This window comes from Pan troglodytes, chromosome 5 (genome assembly GCF_028858775.2).
Source record: "Pan troglodytes isolate AG18354 chromosome 5, NHGRI_mPanTro3-v2.0_pri, whole genome shotgun sequence".
NCBI lineage: Eukaryota > Metazoa > Chordata > Mammalia > Primates > Hominidae > Pan > Pan troglodytes.
Window position 1 is genome coordinate 118672921 of NC_072403.2, and position 22602 is coordinate 118695522.

Genomic DNA, 22602 nt, shown 5'->3' on the forward strand with positions numbered 1-22602 from the left:
AACAGGGCTCTCAGGAGAGTATCCTATGAAGAGTTTGAGGAAGGTATATCAAGGGTTGAAGGTAAGAGGGAAGCTGGAAAGGTATGCTTTTTGGGCTATCTAATGGTGACAAAAATACAATATTGCTTCGATTTTCTTTTGGGAGTGGAGGCAGAGAGGTGGTGGCTAGTATCTGGGGCTTTCTTTTGGTCCTTCCTACCATAATAGTCCTCACGGAACCAACATGGGGGTTCAGACAGTTACTGAGTATGTCTCCTTACACTATACAGTCTAGGACAGAGGCCAGGCGTGGTGGTTCATATCTGTAATCCCAGCACTTAGGAGGCCAAGGCAGGAGGATCCCTTGAGTCCAGGAGTTCGAGACCAGTGTGAGCAATATAGTAAGACCTTGTTTCTACAAAAAATAAAAAATTAGCCAGGCATGGTGGTGCACACCTGTAGTCTCAGCTACTCAGGAGGCTGAGGTGGGAGGCTCCCTTGAGCCCAGAGTTTGAGGCTACAATGAGCTATGATTACACCAATGCCCTTCAGCCTGAGTGACACAGAAAGACCCTGTCTCAAAAAAAAAAAAAAAATCTATGGCAGGAAATTACGTGGGCGGTTTCACTGAAGTTATACAATTTCAACACAAATAACCATAGGCCATCATTGACTCCAGGCTTTGAGCCAATCTAGCAGACTAAAAACACAACTTCCTGGTGCTTGAGCAACTTGTGAATCCTAGATGATGTCCCATGTCCATAAACTTAGCCTGACAGAGCCTTACATAGTTTCCCCCTTGTTCTAACACCCCCAGAAACCTCCCCATTACATGTACTCCTCTGGCTCCCATTTGTCAAGATCTTGGAACTCTTTCAGTGGATAGTCTCTATCACTCTGGAGCAGGTCTTATATATCTCTCTTTCTGGGCTATGTTGGAATCTAATTCTTGTTATAGAACCAGAGGCAAAAAGAAGAGAGGGAGTGGGTCTGAGACTAGGCATCAGTTCCTGAAGCAACGGTTCCAGCTGTAGTCACTGAAAAGTATTTTTTTCCAGAAAGAGGTCTTCGGGAAATTTAGGATTCAAAGTTCTCACCCTCATCTATGGCCCACTAGTGCGTTTCATTAGCACTAGAGACCTGGCAAGGTTGAACCTTTAATTACTGCAGAAATTCTGCAAACCTTGCAATGAGGCCCAGGGCTTGACTGTGAACTGCAACACCAATAGATTGTTGCGATCCCCTCAAGGTTTCCACAGAGGCTTGACTCTACACACAAGTATTCTTCAATATATAGCTATAGCTCTTAATTTATCTTTTTGTCTATATATGCTCTCCATAACTATAAAACATAGCCAGCTGGCTCCATAATCTTTAAAATCACTACTTTTGACAGAACAATGAAGTGTCACTGCTATGGTTTGAATGTCCCCTCCAAAACTCATGTTGTAATTTAATTGCCATTGTGACAGTATTAAGAGGTGAGACTTTTAAGAGGTAATTAGATCATGAGGGCCCCAACCTAATGAATGGATTAATGCAGTTATCACAGAAGTGGGTTAGTTATCTTGAAATTTTGGTTTCTTCTCCTGCCCTCTCTTGGGTGCTCTCTAATGCCTTCCAATTTGTTATGACACAGAAAGAAGGCCTTCATCAGATGCAGCCCTTTCAATCTTGGACTTCCCAGCCTCCAGAACCATGAGCCAGATAAACTTCTATTCTTCTTTTTTTCTTTTTTTTTTTTTTGAGACGGAGTCTCGTTCTGTCGCCCAGGCTGGAGTGCAGTGGCACGATCTTATCTCACTGCAAGCTCCGCCTCCCGAGTTCATGCCATTCTCCTGCCTCAGCCTCCCAAGTAGCTGGGACTACAGGTGCCCGCCACCACACCCGGCTAATTTTTTGTATTTTTTAGTAGAGACGGGGTTTCACGGTGTTAGCCAGGATGGTCTCGATCTCCTGACCTTGTGATCCGTCCACCTCGGCCTCCCAAAGTGCGGGGATTACAGGCGTGAGCCACCGCGCCCGGCCACTTCTATTCTTTTTAAATTACCTAGTCTGTGGTGTTCTGTTACAACAGCAAAAGATGAACAAAAACAGCCACAGTCACTTCATCTCCCAGTGTCTTGTTATGATATTAAGATACAGATATTGGTTTTCATCCATAGTTCCTGGCTCCTAACTCCCATAGTCCTTTTATAATGTTGGGGCACTTTAGACCTCAGGAAACAGAATCTCTCTCTCTGACCTTCTCCTCTCCTTCTTTCACCTGCCTAAGGCAGGACTGTAATCTGATTGTGGGTCAAAAAACCTTCATTCAGAGAGAGTCCTGCCCCATACCCTAGAGGAAGGAATGGTACACAGAGAGGCCAAGTAAAGTCTAAACAGATGGGCTTTGTGGGGTTTAGATAATGCACTTTTTGTCCAATCACATTTCTACACAGTTGTCAATCATGCCTATGTAATGAAGCCTCCATAACAACCCGAGAGGACAGAGTTTGGAGAGCTTCCAGATAGCTGAACACATGAAGGTTCCTGGAAGGCAGTATGCCCAGGGAGGGTGTAGAAGCTCCATGTCCCTTCCCTCATACCTTGCCCTACACATCTCCTCATCTGCATCCTTTATAATATCGTTTGTAATAAACTCTAAGTATGTTGTTTGCCTGAGTTCTGTGAGCCATTCCAGCAAATTAATGGAAACCAAAGGGGGGTTCTTGGGAACCTCAACTTGAAGCCAGTTATTCAGAAGTTTTGGAGGTCAGGACTTGTGGCCAGTATGTAGGGAGATGGGAGGGAAGTTGCAGTCTTGGGGACTGAACCCTCAACCTGTGGGATCTGACACTATTTCCAGGTAGTGTCAGATTTAACTGGAAGACACCCAGCTGCTGTCTACTACTGATATGTGAGGAACCCATCCCCTCCCACATTTGGTCACAGAAGTCTTCTTCTGTACTGATTGTTGTGTTGTGGTGAGAGAGCAGAGGAAAAACCCAGCTTGATGGTTTTCTGAAATACTTGCCCTCCCCTTACTCTCCATCCATGCTATGACCACTGATAATGTGCATAATGCTACTGCAGGCAGATTACTAGCATTCATGTTTATCCTTCAAACCTCCCCACTTCCCACAAGGTTATATTTCAGCTCCTCAAACATGATCAACCCAATCCCAAATCCCATTTTGAGGATCTATTTCCTAGTGAAAATTCTAGTATCAGTTACTGTATCAGTCTCATTGCCAGCAAGAAACAGGTGGTACATTCAAACTAGGATGATTGAAAGAGGGAGGTGTTTACAGTGGTGTAGATGGGGCACAGGGAAATCCCAAGAGAGAGGGTGATAACCAAGAGCTAGCAGTGGAGCATAAAGAGAAGAGAGGCAGTGACCTTCAGTCCAGAGACTCAGACAGCCTGTGGCAACCTCACAGAAACAGAGCTGAGGGAAAAATCACCTTGACTTCACCCTCTCCCTAATTTCCAGTCTCCTGCCAGGGATCCCCAGTGGCCATACCCAGGGCAAAGCTAGAGGCAAGGGAGCCAGTGGATGTAGTCAACTATGACAGCCTCCTGGGTAGAGAGTGGATCTGGAAGGGAAAATGCAAAAATCTCAAACACATTAGGAAAGGCAGTGATGTTCTAAACAACCTTAGTATGAGGTGCTTGTGCAAAGCAGGTACTTACATGGCTCAGGAGATTGGAGGAAATTCTGGGCTGTCGTATAAATCTGAAAGCTCTCAGCATAGAGGCAAGGCCATATGGGTGGTTGAGATGATTTAAGGAGCTGGGGTGAGAGAAGAGGATCTAAGGTTGAACCTGAGGAGTTCCAATGTGTAAAGGTCAGGTAGAAGAGGAAAAGCTGGCAAAGGGACAGAGAAAGAGAGCCAGAGAGAGACACAGCTGGGTGTCTTCCAGGAAAGTGTGGTAGTTTGGATACCAAGAAAAATAGCTTTTTCCAAAAGAAGGGAGGGTCAACTTTGTTGAAGTAGGCTGAGAGGTCATATAATACAAAGACCAAGGAGTACCCATGGGATTTCGGGCCATGGAGGTCACTGGGTCCTTCAGCAAAAAAAGTTCTAATAGAGGAATAGGGAAGGAAGCCAGTTGGAGGAGGCTGATAAGTAAACAGGCAATGAATAAGGGCAAACGATGACTGTGCACAACTCTTCCAATCAGTTTAGGAGTGAAGGGGAGGAGAAAAACGGTAGAACTGAACAGAAAATTTGGAGTCCAGGAATAGAATTTTTTAGAATGGGAGTGACTGGAACATGTTTAGATGCTGATGAAAAGGGCCCATTAGAGAGGAACAATTCAAAGATAGAAAAAGGGGAGGATTTATGATGTACCTTTCCTAAGAAGGCTGGAATCCATGGCATAAGAAGAGACTTGACCTTTGTAGGAGGAGAGACATCAGTTCCATTTTGCCAGATGGGAACAGCAAAGGATGGGTGCAGAGGCGCAGGTTGGTTTATAGGAGCTGGTGGCAGGAAGTGAGGTAATTGCTACCAGAGCGCATCTATTTCCTCTGTGAAGTAAGAACAAAGACATCTACTGGAGTGAGCGATGAGATGGGGGCTCAAAGCTTTGAGAAGTGGAGAAAGTTTAAAATGGTCATTTCAGAGACAGAAGGGTGAGGGACAAGAGGAGGACAGTGAGATTCCCTAGGGGTGAAGGAGGTTTGAGAGTCAGGGAAGGTGGTGACTGGGTGCAGGCTGTAGGCTGGGATATTTCTCTCTAGTCATACTTTGCTGCCTAGGGAGAGACACAAGTAAGAAAGTATGCTGTTGAGTTCTTCTAGGATACCCCCCGCCCAGGTGGACGTGATGAAAGGAAAAAATAGGCCAGTAAGTTTAGGGTATTGGCAAGACAGTGACTAAGATAATGGACTGTGGAGTTTAATGTGGCTTCAAAGAGAAACAAGGGCAGAGTGGGTTAATGGATAAGGAAAAGTAGAGTGGCCGGGGTCTAAGGACCTTGTGTGGTGAGATGCAGAGCAGGTGTGCAAGTGGACTGGAATGAGGGAGCTGTGGTCAGAGAAGGAGATGGAAGAGGTGACAAGATCCAGGTGCCACTGAGAGGTGGGTGCTGGAGGTGGTGAAGTAGATTAAGGCATTGAGAGGCCAGAGTGTTGACTAGGTCATCCATGGGTACAGTAACGCTTCTCCGGAGGATGACAGGGTTGAGGTGTGAGGGAATACTAGAAGCAAGAAGGGAAAGTCCTTGGGGAACAAGAGGGAGTTTCCAGAAACCAGTGGACAAGAACAACACTACCTGAACTTCAGAGGAACAACCATTTTTACAGGAATGCTTGGGGGCTGCATTAGGGAATGAGGAGGCAGCCACATCCACATCCCAATCTAGGACATGTAGGGTGTGGAAAAGGACTCCAGAGGGCTGCAAGAAAAGCAGTGCTCTCTGGGTAAAGAAGAGTTTTAATTCAGGCAAGGAGATGGAGGAGAAAATATCAGGGTTGAGATACCAAGGTCTCCTGAGATAAGCTGAGGCAGCAGAAGTAACCAGGGAAAAAGAGGTGATGCTTCAACTTGAGTATGTTTGGGTCACAGCTTGTGAAAAGAATTGCCATTAAAATGATTTCAAAATCAGTGTCTGTCTCCAGAAAGCGCTATTCCTTTTTCAAAGATGCACACGTACTCCCAACTCCAGTTGTCCTTCACTTTCAGTGGTGGCCTCTGTGTGTGTGCTCTGGCTCTGGAGAACAATGCCTACCCAGCACTATTTTCTCCATGCTCAGGGCTGTCCTTGAGTTTCTTTCATTCCAGCTGCTGTTTGCTGAGTCTGGCATGATATTTACCTTCATCTCTTTATTTCCTAGTTTACCAAACACCGTGGTTTCAAAAGAACCCCCCGCCCACCCCCATCACCACCACCAAGGATTGCTTTAGGCCAGTGTTCTCTGGATGGTTTTCTCTATGTCTCTGTCTCAGCCCATCATTTGACCTTGACTTTGTATTGTCCTGCAGTGATTTTCTCCGTGCCATTTTACCTCTGCTTCACTTTGGCTTGGGTATCCACCCTCTGCTTTCACCCATTCTCGGCACCTCTAGAGCAAGGAGGGGGTTAGTGGGCAGTGAGGGTGCCTCCGAGGTTAACAGGTGCATGGCAGTATAACTGACATCTGTTATTTATAAAAGAGATGACGTAGAACTAAACTCTCAGGACTTTCATTTGCACCTTGGATGACGAAACAAATTCTGCAGTTAACATTAAGAAAAACAAGTCAATATGTAAACAGTAAAAGTGAATTTACCAATTTTTCCCTTTGCCTTCCCAGAAACTCTTTTTTTCTTTCACTGTGGCTTGATTACTAATTCTAATCTGGAAACGAATTCTAGATTAGAATGCTAGATTAGAATTAGTAATCATCTTGACAACTAGGTAATCACAAGTGTTTGCCATTCTCATTACCCCGGAAGTATACTCATACCACACAGTGGATAGGCCAACTAGAACAAAATCCAATCAGGTGTAAAAAATGTACTTTGGGCCCGGTGCAGTGGCTCACACCTGTAATCCCAGCACTTTGGGAGGCCAAGGTGGGAGGATTGCTTGAGCACAGGAGTTCCAGATTAGTCTAGGCAATACAGTGAGGCTTCATCTCTACCAAAAATTTTTAAAAATTACCTAGGTGTGGTGGCATGTGCCTGTGGTGGCATGTGCCTGTGGTCCCAGCTACTCAGGAGGCTAAGGCAGGAGGCTCGCTTGAGCTTGAGAGATTGAGACTGCAGTGAACTGTAGTAGCACCACTGCACTCCAGTCTGGGTGACAGAGTAAGACATTGCCTCAAACAAAACAAAACAAAACAAAAGGTACTTAGCAAACTGGTTTCACAATGCAACAGGATGGCTTAGTCACATTAGAAGTTACTGCCATCTGAATATTTCCAACAAAAATCTTCTCATAATTTTTAATTCATCAAATTCAGTGTTCCCTCTTTAATTTTGTTTTGTTATTATTGTTTTGGATTTTGTTGCTCCTTTTGTTAGAGTCCTCAATATTTTCTGGGTGGTCCTGTGACTGGATTGACTTTATCATTGGCACTATGTGTATTATTGTCTATCACCTAAAATACTTACAAATGGTCTCAAACACACCAGTTGCTGCCTAATAGAACATGCCTCATTTGAGGAATTGGAAGATTGTCTAATACTAGAGAAAGTCCCATGATACAGGCAATCAGGAATTACTAAATTCAAATCAAAGCTTCAACAGCAACTCAATGGGTTCATCATTTGCTCTTTAGCAACACAAAATAAATTAAGGCATAATTAACTGTTGCTAAGGGAGATTTACTCATAAATTATCAAGATATGTAACTCCAGAATCTCCCTAATATCAGAGGCCCATGTTAGGAAACTGTATAGAAACACAGACTTGAAGGTACCCAACCAGTATCAGTTCTAAAATCTCATTGCTACTACCTAAGACAAACTACCTTTTTCCTTATAGGTACAACTTAATTTGGTTAAATCAGGCTAAAGCGAAGGACTTGACACTCCTTGATCAAGGGAAGAGTTTTCTTGTTTTCTCTTTCTCCTGCTAGATATGACGAGGTATGCACATGTATACTTGACACTTGAAGGGAACTGACCTTAAGGTGAAACCTTTGACAAGAAGAGCAGAAGAGGGAAGGAAAGACATGGGTCCGTGTTGGCATCATTGAGCTTCTGAATCAACCAGCTCCGGATTTGTTCAGCCAGCCAAGTGTGCAACTCAACACTCTGTTTAGCTATTCAAGGTGCAACTTAAAAGTCCTGAGTTTAGTCCTAAAATTTCAGTTTTGTGAAATAACAAATCTCCTCATGTTTAAGTCAGTTTGATAAGTTGTTATGATTGTGATGATTGTTGTTGTTACTTGCCACAGAAAGCATCAAAAGTGCCACAGGGACTTATTAGTTCCTGACCCATGTAACTAAGGGCCCCCATCAAGAATGTGTGCATCATTGTGGGGGTAAATCCTGCCAACTTTTTCTTCATTCCACTCAACCCAATTCTTGATAAGGGGCTATCTATGCTTTGGGTTAGCTTTACTCTAGCTCTTTTTTGCCTCATTTTCTCTAGCTCCCAGAAATCTATTCTCTATCTAAATATACCTTTCCTTTAAGTAGAATTGAAGCTAAAGTCAAATCAACCTAATACTTTCAAAATATTATGGAGCCCGTCTCAGGGTGGCCTGAAAGAGGACTGTCAGATCCTTCAGTAGGAAAACTATACTCTAGACTTGTTTTCTGGAGTCAGCAAGATTCTGAGAAGAAACCCGTGGAATTTTTTCAGTGTCGGCACTGCCTCTGAATATCTGTACCCTCATCTCAGGCCCTATTATCCTTGCAGAAATTCTTGGTCCGTATATTACCTTGTGTCTTGTCAGTGAGTTGGGTGGGGCTGGGTTTTGGGTCAGAGACATCTAAATGGCTGAAATAATTCTACTGGGAGTTTGCTGAGGTTACTGTTTTTGATCAAACCGGAAGATTTTCCTGCCAATATTTCTTTTCTTTCTTTCTTTTTTTTTTTTTTTTTTTTTTTTTTTTGAGACAGCATCTCACTCATCACCCAGGCTGGAGGGCAGTGGTACGATCACGGCTCACTATAGCCTTGATCCCCTGAGCTCAAGTGATCCTCCTGCCTCAGTCTCCTGAGTAGGTGGGACTACAAGTACACACCACCATGCCTGGCTAATTTTTTAATTTTTTTGTAGAGACTGGGTCTTGCTATGTTGCGCAGGCTGGTCCCGAACTTCTGGGCTCAAGTAATCCTTCCATCTTGGCTTCCCAAAGTGCTGAGATTATAGGTGTGAGCCACTGTGCCTGGCTTTCCAGTCAATATTTCTTCAAATACTTTTTCTACTTCATTCTGTTTCTCCTCTCTTTCTGGAGCTCCAAATATACATATGTTAGACTGCTTGATATTATCCCACAGGATTTTTAGGCCCTATTCTTCTTTTTATTCTAATCTTTTTTTCTCTCTGATTAAATAATATCCATTGACTTGTCTTCAAGTTCACTGATGATTTCTTATTTATTTATTAATTTTTTTTAATGTTTCTTTTTGAGACAGAGTCTTGCTCTGTCACCCAGGCTGGAGTGCAGTGGCGTGATCTCGGCACATGCAACTTCTGCCTACTTGGCTCCAGCAATTCTCCTGCCTCGGCCTCCTGAGTAGCTGGGATTACAGGTGCCCACCATCACGCCAGGCCAATTTTTGTATTTCTAGTAGAGATGGGGTTTCACCATGTTGGCCAGCCTGGTCTTGAACTCCTGACCTCAAGTGACCTGCCTACCTCGGCCTCCCAAAGTGCTGGAATTACAGGCGTGAGCCACTGCATCCAGCCTCACTGATTTTTTATGTTGTGTTCATTATGCTGTTAATTCCAAACTAATGCATTTTCAATGTCAGATATTGTATCTTTCAGTTTCAGGATTTCCATTTGGTTCTTTTTTAAAGTTTCCATAGCTCTCTTAAAATTTTCCGTCTCTTCAGCTACTACAGATATATTTTCCTATAGACTCTTTAACTTATTATAGTTATTAAGTCTTTTGTAATTCTAACATCTGGGTCACTTGTGAGTCTATGTTTATCACCTGTTGTTTCTCTTCACTGTAGGTTACATTTTCCTGATTCTTTGCACAATTAGTAATTTTTAAAAATTGTATGCTGAGCATTTTGGATGATATTAAAAAGACTTTGGAGTCTACTATCTTCCTTAGAAGAAATTTGACATTTGTTCTATCAAGCAGTTAAATTACTAGCATAGTTTCTTGATCCTATGGAGCAATGCCATTCAATAGAACTTCCATGATGATAGAAATATTCTGTAGTCTGTGCAGTCCAGTATCATAGCCATTAACTACATGTGTCTGTGAACATTTGAAATGTGGCTAGTGTGTCTGAGGAACTACATTTTAAATTTTACTTAGTTTTAATTAAATTTGAAATGCCATGTGTGCCTAGAAGTTACTATATTGCATAATGTGGCTATGAAGAGTTGGTTTTAGGCTTTGTCAGGGTGGGCCTATTTTGGTTTTGCCTTTATTCCTAGGACATAGGCTTTAGTCCTGGGGAGTAATCATTACTCCTTCTGTAGTCTCAGTAGAAAGCTTTAGGTGTTCTCCAGAGTCCTCTAACTTGGTGAGAACTAAACCCTAAGCACCATCTGCTCAACACAAGACAACACCTTTTTAGCCTTCCAGCTGTTATTTTTCCCTCAGCTCCTTGAACCTCACCCAGATGCACAGTTTAGGAATCAGAAAAGTTTGTACACAGATTTGGGAGCTCCCCATCTGAGACTCCCTCCTTTGCGAGATTCCCTCCTTCCCAATCTCCTGCTACTGTGGAAGCCCCAAATTCTAACCTCTAACTTTTTAACTCAGTAGAACTGCCACTTTCTGCTGAGCTCTACCTCTGTCCACTGCAGGAAATGGATAGAGCTGCCAAAGGAAAACCTGATAAATGTGTATCTCACCATATGTGATTTCCTTTTTTCAAGGGTCATGTCTTCAGTTTTTGTCTGCAGAACCAAACCATGTTGGCCAGTTTCAAGAACCTTCAAACAGGTTTTGTTGTTATCATTGTGTTTTGGGTCCAGAATTTACCATTGTCTTTGGCAGAAGGGTTAGTTAGATATAATTTACTTGGCCATTACTAGAAGTTGAAACTTATCTGAATGGCCAAAATTAGGCACTGAAATACTGAGTTTGATGGGAAAACTTGGCTACACTCTCCTCCTAGCATACACTGCCATGTCTATTTGCATCAGAAGGGGCTCAGTATTTGCTGAACAAATCCTGAAAGCTGAAAACTTTCTTGAAGGAGTCATACTTTGAAGGATTATCAGTTATTAATAATTTAGAATGGAGAATCCTTTCCTGAAAGTGGGTTTTAATATGGGTTAATGAGAAAGAACAGGAGCTTCTTGGGTGTATCTGTCTTCTTCTCACAAGTGGCAAAAAATCTGCCATGACTTTGCCTTAAATGAAAAGATAATTTATCAACCAGCTTAGGTTAAAAATTCCACAGTAAGACTGGCTCCAGGCATAGATGGATTTAGGGCTCATATATAGTGTTATTAGAACACAGGTTTTTTGCTTTTTTGTTCTCAGCTTTCAGATCTGCCAATTGCGTTGTTACAATTAATCCCAGCTTCCTGTAGCCACAAGAGGATGGTAGCAGCTTCAGCCACACACCTTCTCTGGTGTACATTATAGAGGGAAAAGTGAGACCCTCTTTCCTGGAAGTACCTGGAAAGAGCTCACTGCCTCTCATAGGTTCCACCTGGGTCATGTTCCCATCCCTGAATTGGTCATGTGGTCACAAAATAGGATAAAATGATTGGCCCAGGTGTGACTCACATGCTCCACCCCACAGTCCAAGAAGTGTCATTTCATCAGATCCCCAAGGACTGAGAGGAGAGTGGGAGAAGTTCTCCTGATAAATATCTTGGTTCTTTGTTAGAGATATCCTGGGGCAGAAACAACAGAAGCTCACTAAAATGGGTACTGGAGGAGAATGGAACGAAGACACGTAGTGGGGGTTAAAAGCTTACACACTGGAGAGGCAGAGAACCTAAAAGAGAAATGCTGACTCTTTCCATTTTGCCCCTTGGCTCCGGGCTGCTGGAAGCAGGTGCTGTGTGGTATCACTGCTTCATGGTTAGCATGCCTGGGGACCTGCAATGAGTGAAATCCATGAAATTTACACACTGCAGCGGTATCTTTAAAAGGTATCAGGTGGAGAATAGCTTTTAATGTGGAATCCAGGCCCCAATTAGAGGCTTATTCCATTGCTAAATTTGGTTTGGGTTCAATGCCCACTGACCTCTTGTCCCTAGCGCATTTCAACACCGTAATGAATACGCAGGAACAAATCCTCCTTTCCCCTGCCCTTTCTAATGGTACATAATCTCTATACCATTAGAAATCTGAATTATTTTTCCAGATAAAATTGCCAGGCCCTCCTCTCAATCCTTTCCATTAGTGAGGAAGCAATCCAAGGAAAAAAGAAGCCAGTGCCAAGTGCAGCCATGCCCTGAATGTTCACTCGGCTTAGGCAGCATCTGACCAGCATCCCCCACGGCTACAAACCAACTAACAGCTTTTAGGGTAGGGAGAATTGCCTTTTCTCTCTCCTTCCGGAACACCAGGGAAAACATAGAGGACCCTAGAGACCAGTGGAAAATACCTTGGGAATCCCTAATTCACTCAATCCTCATTGGTTGCTCCTAAGCACCTTCTACTGTGAAGTTTTGAGTAGCCTAAAGAAGGACTTCCCCTCATGACTAGGAGGACTCTCCCTGATTTTTAAACAATGTCTGCACTGTTTAGGGACTTATATTTTTCTCCAGTAAACAGGCTTCACTTTTGCCACAAAAAATGAACATGGGTATGCAAAATTTAAGTATTCCCATCAAGCTTTTCTACCTTAGATAGTCTCTAGCTGACCAGTGACTAACTGGGAAGTCGCTGCTCACAGGATCTCAGGCTTTTTCTGTCACTACGAATAAATAATAATAAAATAGAAATACATTTTTAGCCAATTTCAAAATGCAACAGGGCAGGTGCCTCCTGGAATGAAGAATTCCTGCAGCTCCCTTCATACTGGTATTCCGCATGTGATAAACCTCCAGTCCTTTCAGGAAATTATTCTGATCCTTGCTTGTTTCATGAAACAACCAGCTCCCTTCCCTGAGTTTCACCTTCCTGAGGAGCTGGTCTCTGGAAGGGCCAACTGTTCTGTGTCCTGCACTGGGGAACTTCGGGTAGGTTCCCACTCCCACTACCCACCTGGCTTCTTCACTTTCTCTGCCCTCCTACCGCCCTGAGGACACCTGCTGCTCACTGCATTCCCAGCTTTGTTTGTTTCCCCCATAAGATTACTGGACAGGTGCTGTAATCTTTGGTTTGCTGGGCAGTTGCCTCAGTGCAGTTGCTGTGACCTGCACTCTTGAAGAAGCAGACTTCTTCATTATTCATGATGGCCTGGAGGTCCAGTTACCAGCAGCGTCCACCGCAGAGGCCAGACTGAAACTTGTTTAGCCAGTTTCCTTCTTTCCCTGGGCTGTTCCAAAACTGACACACACAGACTAACAAAAACTCTGAGAGTTTCTGTGTTCCCAGGAATTAATCCCACCAGAACAAGCCTTGGTCTGTTGCTAAACTCTGATTCTCATTTCCTCCCCACCTCCCTTTGCTACAAAGCTATGGACCATCAAGTTTTAAAGCAGTGTTGAGCTGTTGATTAAAACAGCATGTTATCTTCGGAATGTCAGACAACATATGACAATAAAGTAGGCGTAAAATATCAGGAAAACAAATGTGCCCCTGCGTCTGCACTGGATGCAAATGCACAAATGGCTGAACTTTAAAAGCTTCCATGTTCCTAAGAAGTCTTAGGGCATTAGAATTGATGATGGTGATTAGGTTGCTTTTCAGAGCAGCAAAATCTGTATAACTGAATCCTCATGGGTTTAGCCATTCTCAGCCCAGGCATATAAACTTGGCCCGCTGTGAGTCTGCTTGTGTATACACACATGCAGTATTTAACCATGAGCGCAGTGGGCCCCAAATTAAAACCATATTTTGTTAGCATCACATGTTCCAGCCTTGACTGTATTTATCAAAGGGGACGCTGCTGGATTTATTGAAAGAAATGAACTTTGCCAGGGTCTGGCAGACTCAACCCCAGTAGGGAGTTGTTATTTTTACCCTCTGTGCCCAGCAGTGCTGTTGCTGTTGGCTCAAGGCTGTTTGCTCACTATGGACACAGTTTGCTACGTACGGATCCCTCTCCACTGGTCCAGTGTGCCTGCCTCCCAGCAGCCTGCACCTCATGGGATGTCATCAGCTCCACCTCCATGTATTCTTCAAAACCTTGTTTACGTTCCCTTCTTTTCTGTGAAGTCTTTGCTACCTAAACCCAAGGTCATTTCTTCTTCCTCTGATCTCGCCAGCCTGGGTCCAAGAACAGCTGGTAGAAATGCAGATTCTCAGGCTCCACCCCAGACATCCTAAATCTGCATGTTAGCAAGATCCGTGGGGGCATTCAAGGGCACATGGAAGTGTGGGAGGTGCTGCTCTGCCTCCACTTACCATCTCTACTGGGGTCTCTCAGTGGGAGTCCTGCTACCCCAACAGGGGCATTGGAAATGTAGAGAGGATGTTTTTGACTGTCACAATGTTGAGTGCTGGCGGGGAGGACTACCAGCATCCATCAGTGGGGTCGATGCTGGACAGCCTGCGATGTACGGTACACTCTCATATAGGGAAGAACTGGTTCATATGTCACACAACCTTCTAAAGAGCTGCCAGGCAGTCTGGTGGGTGAAAAAATCTATTTTTAATTATTTGAGCCTGGAACCTAATTCCTGTTTACACACAGAGTTTTTTGTTTGTTTGTTTGTTTTTGAGACGGAGTCTGCTCTGTCACCCAGGCTGGAGTGCAGTGGCATGATCTTGGCTCACTGCAACCTCCGCCTCCCCAGTTCAAACAATTCGCCTGCCTCAACCTCCCTAGTAGCTGGGATCACAGGCACCCGCCACCACACCCAGCTAATTTTTATATTTTTAGTAGAGATGGAGTTTCACCATGTTGGTCACCAGGCTGGTCTTAAACTCCTGACCTTAAGTGATCCACCCGTCTCGGCCTCCCAAAGTGCTGGGATTACAGGCATGAGCCACCACACCCAGCCCCCTTTTTATACCCAAAGTATTGTTTGCACAGTTTTAATACACATCACATTTCTAGGAACTCAACTTTTGTGAAAATTCAGGGAAAAGCGTTCTTTGCTTCGTTCAGAACCTTACCTTTAGTCACTGCTTTGGAAACACACATTATCCACAGTCACGCTGCTCCCAGTGCAATCTCTGGGACAATATATCTCTATTAGTTTGCATTTGTAGCTATCCCAGTCATAGCAGTTTTGTATCTGACTACTTCATTGTGGTTTTTGGTGTAAATGTGCCTGAACATTTATATGTTGAAACAATTTTTTTTTTTGAGACGGAGTCTTGCTCTTGTTGCCCAGACTGGAACGCAATGGTGCGATCTCGGCTCACTGCAACCTCTGCCTCCTGGGTTCAAGCGATTCTCCTGCCTCAACCTCCTGAGTAGCTGGGATTACAGGGATGTGCCACCACGCCTGGCTAATTTTGTATTTTTAGTAGAGATGGGGTTTCTCCATGTTGGTCAGGCTGGTCTCGAACTCCCGACCTCAGACTTTTTTTGTTATAAATTGCTTTTATTTTATTTCTTCTTTATATCAGAGTTAAGGAATTTATTACACTGATTTTGAGTGAGTTATATCGTTCATATGTAAGTTAACTATATTATTCATGAATTCCAGTTCAGAAAAACTGAGACCATTTGAAATTATTTGTTATAAAAAGGGTTTTGAGCCAGGTGCAGTGTTTCACACCTGTAATCCCAGTACTTTGGGAGGCTCAGGTGGGTGGATCACCTGAAGTCAGGAGTTCGAGACCAGCCTGACCAACACGGTGAAACCCCGTCCCTATTAAAAATACAAAAATTAGCCAGATGTGGTGGTGGGTACCTGTAATCCCAGCTACTCAGGAGGCTGAGGCTGGAGAATTGCCTGAACCTGGGAGGCAGAGGTTGCAGTGAGCTGAGATCATGCCATTGCACTCCAGCCTGGGGGACAGAGCGAGACTCTGTCTCAAAAAATAATAATAATAAAAATAAAAAGGGTTTTATAGGTTGGGAAAGTTGCTTGTGTGTATATCCTTCAAATGGCTCTTATTACATATTGTCTTGTAATCTTGAATATATTTTTAAGAGACCATGAATCATCTGCCTACTAGATTATAAGTATCCTTAGGGGCTGGGAGCAGTGGCTCATGCCTGTAATCTCAGCACTTTGGGAGATCGAGGCGGGTGGATCATTTGAGCCCAGGAATTTGAGACAAGCCTGGGCAACATAGCAAGACCCTGCCTCTAACACACACACACACACACACACACACACACAAGTATCCTTAGGGTGGGACTGAGTTTTATAAACTTGGTATTCTACTCACCACTTAGTTCAGTGTAATGCATATTATCTTAGTCTGTTTGGACTGCTATAGCAAAATACCACTGACTGAGCGGCTTAAACAACAAACATTTATTTCTCACCATTCTGGAAGCTGAGAAGCCTAAGGGGGTGCCAGTAGATTCATTGTCTGGTGAGGGCCCTCTTCCTGGTGTGCAGATAACTGCCTTCTTGCAGGGCCCTTACATGGCAGAGAGAGGGGGCTCTGGTCTCTTCTTCTTATAAGGACATGAATCCCATCCTATGGCCCCCACCTCTCATGACCTAATCTAAACCTAAGTGCCTCCCAAAGGCCCCATCTGCACATATTATCATATTGGGAATTAGGACTTCAACATATAAATTCTGGGGGAGGGCACAAACATTTAGTCCATAGCATACATATTGAACAATAAGTAATTGATCACATGACTATGTGAATACCACTCCATCCTCTCCTCAAATGCTCTTGATAAGTTCCTACTATGTGCAAAGCACTGATAGGCTGGTGACAAAGGTCTTTAAGGAAGAGTTTGGTACTTTGTTACTCATGGGCCAGGCACAAAGCTCAACACATAAAGAATTTTGATATGGAGGCTAGAAGTAGTCCACAGGGGAAACAGAAACAAAATTCTGTGGGATTGTAGAGAAGGAAACAATTCCAACACAGATGAGTGTGGAGTGGCAAAGGCATTCATGAGTTCCTTTCCTTATATTTGTTTTTATTTATTGGATTGCCCAGTATCTTCTTTGCCCCATTGAATGTACGCTTCTTGAGAACCAGTCTCAAGTACTCAAATTTCTTCATATTGCTGCCAAGCTCCAGTTTGTGTCAAGCAAAATCCCTTCTGTTTCTTGGAACAAATTCCATAAGCACAGTCTTTTCAACTGTATATAATAAGATGAGTGTGTGTGTGTGTGTGTGTGTGTGTGTGTATGTGTGTGTAGGCTAAATTGGTCTAGTAGTCAGGGGATCTGTATTTTATAGTATTTTATTTTATTTTGAGATGGTCTTGCTCTGTTGCCCAGGCTAGAGTACAGTGATACGAACATGGCTCAGTGCAGCCTCAATGATCTGGGCTCAAGCAGTCTTTCCACCTCAGCCTCCCAAGTAGCTGGGACTACAGGTGTGCACCACCATGCCTGGCTTTTTTTTTTTTTTTAATAGAGATGGTGGGGTGGGGGCGGGGGGTCTTGCCATGTTGCTCAGGCTGGCCTCGAACTCCTAGGCTCAAGTGATCCTCCACTGTGCCCGGCCTGGATTTTAACCTGCTGTTAATTTGATGAGATCATTTCACCACACTGTGCCTCATTTTCTTCATCAGCAGAATAGAGAGGAAGGGCTAGAGTGATGGTTCCCAAACTTATCTGTTTTGGAGGGTATTTTTTAAAAATACATAGTTCACTGGGCTCTGCTCCAAACTTGTTGAAACAAACTTTGGGAATGGAGCCCAGGTAACTAGATTTTAAAGTATATCAGGTCATTCTGGTAGGTGGCCAATTTGCTTTTCAAACTTCAATGTGCCTACAAATCACCTGGGGAATCTGGTTAGGATGCAGATTTTGATTTGTCAGGTCTGAGTAGGATCTGAGAGTCTGCACTTTAACAACTCTCAGGTGATGCTGATGCTGTTGATACATGAACCACACTTTGAGTAGCCAAGAATAAAGCATTTTTAAGTCTTTCAGCTAAATATTCTCCACCTGCATCAACTGCTAGTGAGTAATGTTATACAAGATAACCCTTAAAATTGTCCATGTTTAGTGTAAGATGACCTAGCTAAGTTAAATTGTCATGATAGAGTATGGAATCATTATTTGTTTATTTATTTATTTTAGAGATGGGGTCTCACTATGTTGCCCAGACTGGTCTCAAACTTTTGGGCTGAAGCGATCCTCCTGCCTCGGGCTCCCAAAGTGTTGGGATTACAGGTGTGAGCCACCACACCCAGCCCATTTTCTTCATTTACAAATTGTAAGTGATATTTGCACAACCATAAAAAAGAATGAAATTATGTCCTTTACAGCAACATGGATACAGCTGGAGTCCATCATCCTAAGCAAATGAATGCAGGAATAGAAAACCAAATACTGATGTCCTCACTTGTAAGTGGGAGCTAAACGTTGCGTTCTCATGGACACAAAGATGGCAACAATAGACACCGAGGACTACTAGTGGGAGAAGGAAGGGAGGCCACAAGGGTTAAAAAACTAACCATTGGGTACTATGCTCACTACCTGGGTGATGGGATCAATCATACCCTAAACCTCAGCATCACATAATATACCCATGTCTGTTACCAAAATGCCAGAGGTTCAGTCTAGGTCCTGCTGCTTGCCACACAAAAAGCCAATCGCTGAGACAAAGCGTATTGCCAGGGAAGAAGGCTTTAATTGGGTGCTACAGCCCAGGAGATGGGAGATCAGTCTCAAATCCATTTCCCCGACTGACTAAAATGAAGAGTTTATATAGCAGGTAAGAAATGAAGCCATGTGTGGGAAAATAGGAGCTCAAGAGGGGTAAGGAAGAGGAGTTGGTCAACAAGAAGCAGGTGGCCAGTTAGGCAGTCATGATAGGTGAGGGGCTCTGGAGTCTCACTGTCCAGATGCTATGATCTGGTAAGTTTTAGTTCCTTGCCACTATCTGGGAGGGTTGATTGTTGGTTTCCTGAGAAAGAAACTCATATAAGACAAACGTAACTTTCTCAAGTTTTAAGACTGGGAGGATCAATTTCTATGTTTATTCAAAGAAACCAAAAACATCAGTTCTATGGGACAATTGGGCTGGTTTTAGTCCTCCGCCCCTCTTTCTACTTATCAGTCCTTGATATGGTTTGGCTGTGTCCCCACCTCTCATCTTGAATTCCCACATGTTGCAGGAGGGACCCAGTGGGATATAACTGAATCATGGGGGCAAGTCTTTCCCATGCTGTTCTCATGATAGTGAATAAGCCCAAGATCTGATGGGTATATAAAGAGGAGTTCCCCTGCATAAGTTCTCTTTCTTTGCCTGCTGCCATCCATGTAAGACATGACTTGCTCCTCCTTGCCTTCTGCCATGATCATGAGGCCTCCCCAGCCATGTGGAACTGTAAGTCCATTAAGCCTCTTTCTTTTGCAAATTGCTCAGTCTCAGGTATGTTTTATCTGCAGTGTGAGAACAGACTAATACAGTAAATTGGTACCAATAGAGTGGGGAGCTGTTGAAAAGATACCCAAAAATATAGAAGCAACTTTGGAAAAATATGGAAGCAACTTTGACAGAGGTCGGCACAGTATGGAGAAGAAGACAGGAAAATATAGGAAAGTTTGAAACTCCCTAGAGACTTGTTGAATGGCTTTTTCCAAAATGCTGATGATATGGACAGGAAATCCAGGCTGAGGTGGTCTCAGATGGAGATAAGGAACTTGTTGGGAATTGGAGCAAAGGTGACTCTTGCTATGTTTTAGCAAAGAGACTGGTGGCATCTTGCCCCTGCCCTAGAGATTTGTGGAACTTTAAACTTGAGAGAGATGATTTAGGGCACCTGGTGGAAGAAATTTCTAGGCAGCAAAGCTTTCAAGAGGTGACTTGGGTAGCATTAAAGGCATTCAGTTTTATAAGGGAAGCACAGCATAAAAGTTTGGAAAATTTGCAGCCTAACAATGCGATAGAAAAGATAATTCCATTTTATGAGAAGAAATTCAAGCCAGCTGCAGAAATTTGCATAAGTAACAAGGAGCCGAATGTTAATCCCCAAGGCAATGGGAAAAATGTCTCCAGGACATGTTAGAGACCTTTGCAGCAGCCCCTCCCATCACAGGCCTGGAGGTTTATGAGGAAAAAATGGTTTCATGGTCTGGGCCCAGGGTCCTTCTGCTGTGTGCATTCTAGGGACTTGGTGCCTGTGTCCCAGCTGCTCCAGCCATGACTAAAAGGGGCCAATGTACAGCTCGGGCCATGGCTTCAGAGGGTGCAAGCCCCAAGCCTTGGCAACTTCCATGTGGCATTGAGTCTGCAAGTGCACAGAAGTCAAGAACAGAGGTTTGGGAACTTCTGCCTAGATTTCAGGAAATGTATGGAAATGTCTGGGTTCCCAGGCAGTAGTTTGCTGCAGGGGTGGGGCCCTCATGGAGAACCTCTGCTAGGGCAGTATAGAAGGGAAATGTGGGGTCAGAGTCCCCACACAGAGTCCCTACTGGGGCACTGCCTAGTGGAGCTGTGAGAAGAGGGCCACCATCCTCCAGACCCCAGAATGGTAGCTGCACTGACAGTTTGCATCGTGTGCTTGGAAAAGCTGCAGACACCCAATGCCAGCCATGAAGGCAGCCAGGAGGGAGGCTGTACCCTGCAAAGCCCCAGGGGTGGAGCTGCCCAAGACCATGGGAACCCACCACTTGCATCAGCACAACCTGGATGTGAGATGTGGAGTCAAAGGAGATCATTTTGAAACTTTAAGCTTTAACTGCCCCGCTGGATTTCAGACTTGTATGGGGCCTGTAGCCCCTTTGTTGTGGCCAATTTCTCCCATTTGGAATGGCTTTATTTACCCAATGCCTTTACCCTATTTTGTCTAGGAAGTAACTAACTTGCTTTTGATTTTACAGGCTCATAAGTGGAAGAGACTTGCCTTGTCTTGGATAAGACTTTGGACTGTGGACTTTTCAGTTAATGTTGAACTGAGTTAAGACTCTGGGGGACTGCTGGAAAGACATGATTGGTTTTGAAATGTGAGGACATGAGATTTGGGAGGGGCCAGGTGCAGAATGATATGGTTTGGCTGTGTACCCACCCAAATCTCTTCTTGAATTCCCACATGTTGTGGAAGGGACCCAGTGGAAGGTAACTGAATCATGGGGTCAAGTCTTTCCCGTGCTGTTCTCATGATAGTGAATAAGCCTCATGAGATATGATGGTTTTATAAAGAGGAGTTCCCTTGCACAAACTCTCTCTTTGCCTGCTGCCATCCATGTAAGACATGACTTGCTCCTCCTTGCCTTCTGCCATGATTGTGAAGCCTCCCAGTCATGTGGAACTGTAAGTCTCTTAAACCTCTTTCTTTTGTAAATTTCCCAGTCTCAGGTATGTCTTTATCAGCAGCGAGAAAACAGATTAATTCAGTTCTCCATCATGAGGAATCTGGTCATCAATCTTTGTGGCTGCTTCATGCTGAGGAGGGGCATTGTGGGCAGCTCCATACCATGGCTGAACACCTGGCTACCCAGGAATCCAAGGTTAATCTAACACTATAATTTTCTTCTGAACCACAATCTTTCTCCCCTGCCAGTTCCCCTCCTCCCCCAAAGACAAATCACTGCAGGGCCATCTTTTCTTGATATTACACAAACATTTTATTCAAAAGTAAAAAAAAAAAAAAAAAAATTTACCCCAATATAGTCTCAGGTATTTTGCTATAGCAGAACAGACAGACTCAGGCACTTTGCCTGCTCACCTCTTATCTTCAGGTGAGAGGCGTCAGGCATCTCCACCCCACAGTCCTGCTGACAGCACCCTAACATACTCACAGGCAGGAAGCAGGAACGTAGGGGTGGGTACCAGGGAAGAGAGGTGTCATGATGAGAAACACTTGTGGGGCCTGAGCTGACCTAGGCGGCCGAGGGAGGGAAAGAGCATCAGGCAGGAGAACCAAAGTGGACATGAGGAAGAGAGGAAGGTGGGCGAGCCCCTGGATGAGAAGGGGCCACCACGATGCCAGGCTCACCTCTGCCATTGAATAGCTGCTCGGTGACTCCTCACAGTCTGCAAAGCAACCTCCTTATAATCTATAGCTCACCAAGTCAGACTACCAATTTAGGACGTAAACAAGGCTGAGGAATTTTATCTTTCTTCCCGCAATCTAGGCACTCAGTCTTCCCTGCAAACTTGTGCGTCTCATGACAGCCACACTTAAGGACAGCAGCGGGCAGCTGGAGGATCATTCCCTCTGGCTGCTGCCCCAGCTGTATTTACCTCTGGGCATAGTGACTATCTAAGATCTGGAACAACCTCTAAGAACAGGGTACAACCTTGACGTCTGAGAGAACATTACAGCTGGGGAAAGCTTGCTCCAGCAACTTCCCTCTCACTGTGTTCTCTTTGACCTCTTCATCACTTTTCCTGAAAAGGGAGGGAGCTGAGGAAAAGCATACAAGTCGCTTGGGTTATTGAGGCCAGAGGAAAAGAGTTCCAGATTTAAACGATATCAGTCCAGCTATAAACCACGCGATCCACTGAGTATCAACTGACATGCAGACACAAAAGTGAATCCTCGCTTAAACTAATGTGAGGGGAATGAAAATTATTCTGCTTTTACAGGAGCACTGCCTGGCTGAGCAGGCGGTCTGGGCCAGCCACACAGAGATTGGTAGAAGGACTCCTGTCCCTGTCGACTCACAGCCAATGGACTTGGCTCCTTTCTTAGGGCCCTCCAGGATACAGGCTCCCCATTGTGCCTTGAGAATGAAGTCCATTTGCGCTGAAGAGGGAAGAGGGAATTTTACATTTGCTTACATTAGAAGGCACTGTAGCCAATGAGAGCCAAACAACCCAAGAGTTTTGGCACTAGAAGGGACTTTAGGCCATTTAATTCACACTCATCATTTTAGACAGAGAA

The 22602-nt window shown here is 44.2% G+C and overlaps 1 long non-coding RNA gene across 5 annotated transcripts in view; it reads right to left on the reverse strand.

Annotated features, from left to right (window-relative positions):
* Positions 1 to 22602, reverse strand: part of LOC107975230 (uncharacterized) — a 69169-nt gene that overhangs the window by 42043 nt on the left and 4524 nt on the right. The window lies entirely within an intron of this gene.